This window comes from Orycteropus afer, unplaced genomic scaffold (assembly GCF_000298275.1).
Source record: "Orycteropus afer afer isolate SDZICR_OR568_19922 unplaced genomic scaffold, OryAfe1.0 scaffold00007, whole genome shotgun sequence".
Classification (NCBI taxonomy): Eukaryota; Metazoa; Chordata; class Mammalia; order Tubulidentata; family Orycteropodidae; genus Orycteropus; species Orycteropus afer.
The window spans coordinates 23360334-23368613 of NW_006921594.1; positions in this window are offsets into that span (position 1 = coordinate 23360334).

The following is an 8280-nucleotide window of genomic DNA, read 5'->3' on the forward strand; positions in this document are numbered from 1 at the left end:
TATATATATATATATGGCTCTGGTGGTGCAGTGCCTAATGAATTTGACTACTAACCAGAAGGTTGGCTGTTCAAACCTGCCAGCCACTCCATGGAAGGAAGATGAGGCAATCTACTTCCCCAAAGAGTTACTACCTTGGAAACCTGATGGGGGTTGCTCTGAGTTGGATTTGGCTTTACACACACACACACACACACACATACATAAAACATACACACACACACATATATAAAACATACACACACACACACACATATATAACATTTGCCACTTCCACATTTTTTACATGAATATTTCAGTGATATACTTTTCATTATGTTGTGCAACTGCATTTAGACAACAATTCTTTTGCTCCAATATATTTTTGCAATTGTAAACTCCTAAAACTACAACTTGTGAACTGCCTCTAGAATTTATCATTCAACGAAAGGCCAAACTTTTACTTTGCTATTTCCCACCTAGTCCCATCTAGACAGCTACAGTATAATATTCTTCTGGATAACTTTGCTGTTCTTTCAATTTTGTTTGCAAACTTTACAAAAAGATGCAATTGATTTTATCTCTATTAACTCTGTATAGTAAATAACTTTCCTCCAATAATTACAAAGTTTTATCCTTTCACCGTACTTATTCAATATGTATGCTAAGCAAATAATTCAAGAAGCTGGACTATATACGTAAGAAAGTGGCATCAAGATTGGAGAAAGACACATTAACAACCTGCAGTATGCAGATGATGCAACTTTTGCTGCTGAAAGAAAAGAAGACCTGAAGCACTTACTGACGAAGATTAAAGATTACAGCCTTCAGTATGGATTACACCTCAACCTAAAGAAAACAAAAATCCTCACAACTGGTCCAACAGGCAGCATCATGATAAATGGAAAAAAGACAGAAGTGTCAAAGGTTTCATTTTACTTGAGTCCACAATAAATGCCCATGGAAGCAGCAGTGAAGAAATACAATGATATATTTCATAGGACAATTGTGTGGCAAAACTACACTCAACTCACTGCTGTTGAATTGGATCTGACTCTTAGTGACCCCTCCTGAGTTTCCGAGGTAGTATCACCACCGGACGCAGATTGCCCAACCTTCCTTCCCAGGAGTGGCTGGTGGAATCGAACCGCCAGCCTTCTGGTTAGCAGTCAAATGTCTTAGGCTCCATGCCATCAGAGCCAAAGATCTCTTTAAAGAGTTAAAATGCAAAGATGTCACTTTGAGGAATAAGTTGGGCTTGACTCAAGCCATGGTATTTTCCACCACCGCATGCATATACATGCAAAACCTGGACAATGAATAAGGAAGATTGAAGAACGATTGATATACTTGAATTACGGTGTTTGCAAAGAATATTGAATATACAATAGATTGCCACAAGAATGGACAAATCTGTCTTGAAAGAGGTACAGCCAGAATGCTCCTTAGAATTGAGGATGGGAAGAGTTCATCTCACATACTCTAGTCACATTTGAGGAGGGCCCCATCCTCCGAGAAGGACATCATACTTGGTAATATAAAGGGTCAGTGGAAAAGAAGACCCTTGAGAAGATGAATGGACACAATGGCTGCAACAATCAACTCAAACATAGCAAAGTTTGTGAGGTTGGCACAGGATCAGGCGGTGTTTTATTCTCTTGTACACAGGGTGGCTGTGAGTTGGAACAGATAGACAACACCTAACAGCAACAGCATGTAGGCATCTCCTCTGTTATTTTTCTTGATCCTTATTCCCAACTCCCTTATCCTGTCCTAGTAGAATATTTTGCTATATATTTCAAAATTTCTCTAAAATTTACACTAAGTTTGTGGTACTATTTGCATCAAGTAACAAACCAGTATTTGGAACAGAGTATTTCGTATTATAATTTCTGCATCCATATAAATATTATCACAGACTCTAATACTACTAAATGATACATTTCCCAAAATGTAAAAAACAATGAAGATATTAATTATTTGTACTTCCTTCTTAAAATCAAAAAGTGTACTGATATATTTATATGAAAGAACTTAGATAAAATTTTGTTTCTGTCAGTCAGTAAAGTACTTCTCTGGAACATAGTCACTAACTGTCTTAAAGTATTATTAGAATTAGTAGGAAGGACCAATATAATGAAATTTCCTAGATTTTGGAGTTATCAAATAACTCTAGATAGAAAATGGTCATCCACTCATAAAGTACTTCCTTTTATAGCTGTATAAAATTTAGATATGTTCACAGAAGTGATGATGTTTAATCATATGGCTGGTTTACAGGTTTACAATCTATGAATAGCTTTTCTGGGTAATATATTTTTAACTCCTCTCCCTGGGATATTTACACCTTGTTCTACTCAGCTTGCTTACTGCTAAATGAAACACACAAATTTCTGATATGGATTATACAAAACATTCTTACTTCATAGTGTATCTTTGTTTTAGACCTATAATAGAGAATTTAATTTCCATTATGAAAACTCATTTTTGTAACTTTTTCTCAAAATATCATGATGTTATTAAAGTCTCAAAGAATAAAGCATGTAAAATATTAAAACTTTACATTAAATGTTGGTTGCTCAAGTATAAAATATATTTGACACTGAAGCAATAGCATTTTAGCAGTACTGAAAAGAGATTTAAAATGCAATTAAAAGAGAACTGTGAACAATTATTTTTGTTTGTTTGAATGGCTGCTCCCCCATGAATCAGCTGCCCCACGTTGTATGCTGTAATGCTTGTTAAAGCAACTTCTTTGGATGGTATTAGTCATATTATCTATGGAATGCTAATTATGTTTTAAAGAGGAAGTCAATTAAATGTAGTCTACAGGTCATTATTCTCATTGTATGTTTTACTTTAAATATAAATCTGTGTATCATTTGTATTTTGATAAATTTTTATCTTACACAAAATGAAAAAAAATCCACTTTTTAAATACTTTATAATAACTACATTAAATTAGAAATGCAATTAAAATGAATGTTATGTATGTGTGTGTGTATATAAACATACATATACTTGTAATTTATTACTTTCTAAACATCACCTCATAATGCTCTAATGAGATGGGATTTTTTATGTTTTATTTGATTGTAGAGATAAGTGTTAAGCCCAACTTTCTAGAATATAAAAATAAAATGTATAGTTAGACTTTCATGACATTTTTCTATAAAAGAATTTTAGAATAAAGAGGGGTATTCTTAAGCTCTTTTTGAGAATATTTCTTGATACTCTTTTCTAACATATATTTCATTATGCTTTTAGTGAAGGTTTATACAGCTGTTTAGGTTCCCATTCCACCATTTCTACATAGATTGTTCAGTGACATTAGTCACATTGCTCACAATGTGTGAACACATTCACATTATTTCCATTCTGGTTGCTCTGTTTCTATTAATCTGTTTTTTATTTAAATGAATGGGATTGAGTATCTGATATGTGTCCCTATGATGAGATGATAATATTAAATATATTTAACAATGACATGAGCTCTGACCAGTCAAAACAAGCACTGGCCTTATTACAATCAAAGAAATGTCAGAGTGAAAAACTTATCACAATTAAATCACAACTCTACCTGCAACATAAAATGTGATTTTTAGAATGCTATGGCCATTGCTGGAGGGAATTACTGGGAAAATAAATTTTTTAATTAATTTCTATAGATGTTAACACCAATGAACCAAGCACACACATAAGCCTATTCAAAATTTCACCCTTCCTTTTGCACTTAACCTATTTTCCAAAAACCTTAGTATGTTTGGCTCAGACTTCTTAATGTGCCACCTTAAAATTCTTAGAGTATTGGTGATTTAGTTGCAAATTTACATGTATAAACCTCAGTACTATTTCCTGTTTCTAAGGACATATAACATTGACATATTTTAGATAAAACTTGGAAGATTATGTCTGTTTAACTCGTAAAATCTATTTCAGTTAGTGGTATCATTTGACTAAGGCAGATGTCATACACACATTGGTGAGAATATTCATTCAACAAATGCTTCCCATGGGCCTACGGTGAGTCAAGAATGATAATGGTGAAGACATTATGCCACTATTAACTTTTATAGCAACATTGCTGTGTCTTTTATATATGGCAATTCACTAAAGCCTCCCAATAATCCTATGAAATAGATACTTCCTCATGGTACAGAGAAGCAAACTGAGGCACAAAGAAGTTATGTGACTAGCTAATAAATGATGGAGCTGGACTTCGAACAGTTATTGGGTGCCAGAGTCTATGCTCTCAATCATTCAGTCCTGCTGCCTTTCTAGTTTAAATGAGACATTTTAACCATTTTATGCCTCAAAACTGAAACCAGTTGATACCTTGAAACTGAAAATAATAAATGATAAGAACTTCCACATAATAAATATAGTTTCTAACCAAACCAAACCAAATTCACTGCCATTGAGTCGACTCCAACTTATAGCAACCCCTCTTTGGGTTTCCAAGGTAGTATCTCTACGGAAGTAGATTGCTCAGTCTTCTTTCTGATTCTAGTTACATCCAAATTTTTAAAAAGAGAAAAAAAAAATGTCTTTGAGTCGATTCTGACTCATCATGACCTTATAGGACAGAGTAGTACTGCCCCATAGGGTGTCCCAAGGCTGTAAATCTTTATGGAAGCAGCTCACCTCATCTTTCTCCTGCAGAGTAGCTGGTGGCATTGAATTACTGACCTTTCTGTTAGAAGCCAAGTGTTTTAACCACTGCACCATCAGGGCTCCTTATATTAAAATTTGACTTACTAGAATAGTAGACATATCTTTACAACACGTAAGTGAAGGTTAGAAGCTTGACTAACAGGTGGGTCACTGACCAGTGAGTTTTCATAGAAGGAGCACTTACTCTAGGTAGTTTGTAATTGAAGTTGTTGTCTAAATTAGGATTGTAAATATGAAATAATTAGTCAGGGGAAGCATGGCAGAAAAGGAGTTATGGATTGTAATTAGTGTTTAGGAGGAGGGAGTTCTTCCTGTTCAGGACAGTTTGGATGTAAGAGAAAACTTTCTAGAGGAACTATACCCAGAATATATATCACTTTCTGTAGGAAGATGGTATCTTAAAATGTTTGACATTAAAATGTGTTAGAAACTTCTAAACCAAAAACCAAACTCACTGCTATCAAGTTAATTCGGACTCCTAGTGACCCTCATTGCATTTCCGAGGCAGTAAATCTTTATGAAATCTTTTGTCCCATCATCCTTCCATGGAGCAGTTGGTAGGTTTGAACCACCAACCTTTTCATCAGCAGTCAAATACTTTAGACACTATGCCACCAGACCTCCCTGAAACTTACCAAACCAAAAACCAAACTCACTGCTGTTGAGTCAGATCTGACTCATAGCAACCCCTCCTTGGGTTTCCAAGGTGGTCATTACAGAAATAGATTGCCCACCCTTCCTTCTAAGGAGTGGCTGGTGAATTTGAACTGCCAACTTCTGGTTAACAGTTAAATGCCTTAGCACTGCACCACCAGAACTCCCTATGTTAGGTGGGTTAAAAAGGACCATAACAAGCAATGATTATAAAGTCACTGTTTTGGTTACCTAGTGCTGCTCTGACAGGAATATACCCCAAATGGGATGGCTTGAACAAACAGGAGTTTATTCTCTTACAAGTTTGGAGGCTTTAAGTCTGAGTTCAAAGTGCCAGGCTTTAGGAGCTGGGTGAAAGCCCTTCAACCTTGGGCTTCAGCTCTGCCTCCTACTCCCAGCCCACTGAAGCTGGGGGTTTTTCTTCGCTCAGACAGCTGCTGGCTGCTGAGGCTGACAAGCCCAAGGTTGACAAGTAAAAGGCACAGTACCAATGTTACCAAACAACATGGCAGGAAATTGACTCACGTCCATTGAAAGTCCCAAAATTGTCAGAGCATGGCAGGCTGCTGAACAATGACTCAGCTACATGCAGGGTTCAAGCATGCCCTAAGTTATAAACCATTTCCAAAGCTGCTTCTTATATATGGAAAGCAGCCCACATAACCAAAGCAGCTACTCAGCTGCTTGTGGTAAATCCCACCATGGAGCAGATTGCCAGACTCATCCTTGGAAATAACTACCACCAGCTGCCCACCCACTCAACCAGCTCCAGCCAAGTTGACATGCAACCTTAACTACCACAGCCACATTTAGAGGTTTCAGCTTTAACCATTTTACTTACTTTTATAAATGTAAGGAATGTTTGAGGGAAAGGATTTTCAATTCCCATTAAGGAGCTCTGGTGGTGCAGTGGTTAAAGCATTCCATTGCTAACAGAAATTTTGGTAGTTCAAACCTAACAGTTGCTCTGAGAGAGAAAAATAAGGCAGTCTGCTTCAGTAAATATTTACAGCCTTGGAAAGCCTATGGGTCAGTTCTACTCTGTCCTATGAGTTGGAATGAGCTCAATGTCAGTGGGTTTCTTAAATTTCCATCAGCCTTCTCCTTGAAGTAATCTCTGATAGAACAAAAAAATTGACAAAAATAAGATGTACTTTCTATTCCAGCAAATCTGGGAGCCTCACTCCTTTTCTAACCATATAATTGTCCCTAAGCTTGTCTCTTACAGAAATTCTTGAGCCCCCACTGTATAATATTATCAGTCTTTAAACTGTATATGCATTCTTATTTAGATTATATTAATACAACTAACATCACATTGAAGCATCTTGTTTTTTGCGTTTTTGAAGATAATTGGAATAGGTTCCTGTTTTGTTTTAGCCAAAATAAAAGTGCAATGGAAACAATTTTATAAACCTAGGAATACAATTTAAATGACAAGAATCTGTAATGTGTTTATTAAGGAATCGAATGCCTAGATGCTAAACTTTTCTAACTCTATGTAAAATATTCTTTATCAGCTGCTACTGCTTTTATATTTAATCTTCAACTTGCGAATTACAAGAAATTACTTCATTGTGTTTAGCATTTAGTGCATGGTACTTGACCCTTCTCTGGGGATTTATTTCGTAAGACATTATATAAGTTTTAGGACACTACTGAAGTGAATACCCAAGAGCCTAGGTAAATCAATAGCTAGATTGAGTGATTGCTTAAGTCTTATTAAGAAAATTGCACTTGCCATCACCTGGGAATATTGTAACATGGTATGTTGATATAGAGGACAGCTATTGTGGTACTCATTTAGATTTATTCAAAGGAATATGAATTATATTGGAGGGGGTTGGGGAGTGGACCCCTAAACTGAGGCAATCATCACCACTAACTGGAGAACAATGAACTCTCTTCCTAGGTGGCATTGTCGGTTTGGAGAAGACAGTTCTTTCTTTGCTATCTGTGAACACAAGGCTATCAAGGACATAGGTTTATATCTAGGATGTTTGTAAATTTCACAGGAAAGGGTTAGGCCAATGTATTTTATTCAGACATAAAAAGAGAAGGAACATTTCTCTATGGGGTATACATGTTTTCATCTCAAATCACAATTTCAAAATATGTCTAGATTTAGAAAAATACCAACTATAATTGGATCATTATATAATTATTAGTAATTTTAGTTTTTAAAAATAGAATTACCTACTCTGATGGTTATAATATTAACACATCTTCATTTAAACTGTCACATAATGCAGGCACACTAAACATTTTTTTCTCTTGGAATATTCTACAACTAATCTACTGGTATCGTTTTAACCGTTCTTTATCAAATTTCTGACTGGAATCAGAAAGCCAAGTATAGAAAGTTGCCACTATGTTATATTTACCTACTAAAAATATTAAGTGACTGTCCTAGTTATATTTAAATGTAATTTATCATGATAAGAAAGAATTTTGTAATCCCAAATGATTATAAAAAGGTGTTTAGATATATTAACAACAATTGATATTTTTAAAGCAAAATTCCCCCAATATCACATTCATGAAATCTTCTGTGCAACAGATAATGACTTTGTTATAAACATATTCCTAATCCTATACTCAGTAACTACTTGTGGTAAATACTGGATTTTCTATTAGAAAACAGACATAATGTAATATATTGATTTCTTAATTTTCCAAAGCTCTATTATAGAATATTATTATCTCTTTGAGATATCTATCTTAATAGTTCAGAGTTTACAAAAATTTTCTGGCTGCAAATATCAAATAAAATTGCCCATAAGTAATAAGATAAAACTATATTTTATTGAGTTTTCCTACTTTAAAGATTGGAAGAAAGATGGGGCAATCTACTTCCATAGTGATACTGACTCGGAAACTCAAGGAGGGGTCACTATGAGTCAGGTCCTACTCGATGGCACATAACAACAACAACAACTTTAAAGATAATCTCAATTTTCTAAAATATTTATT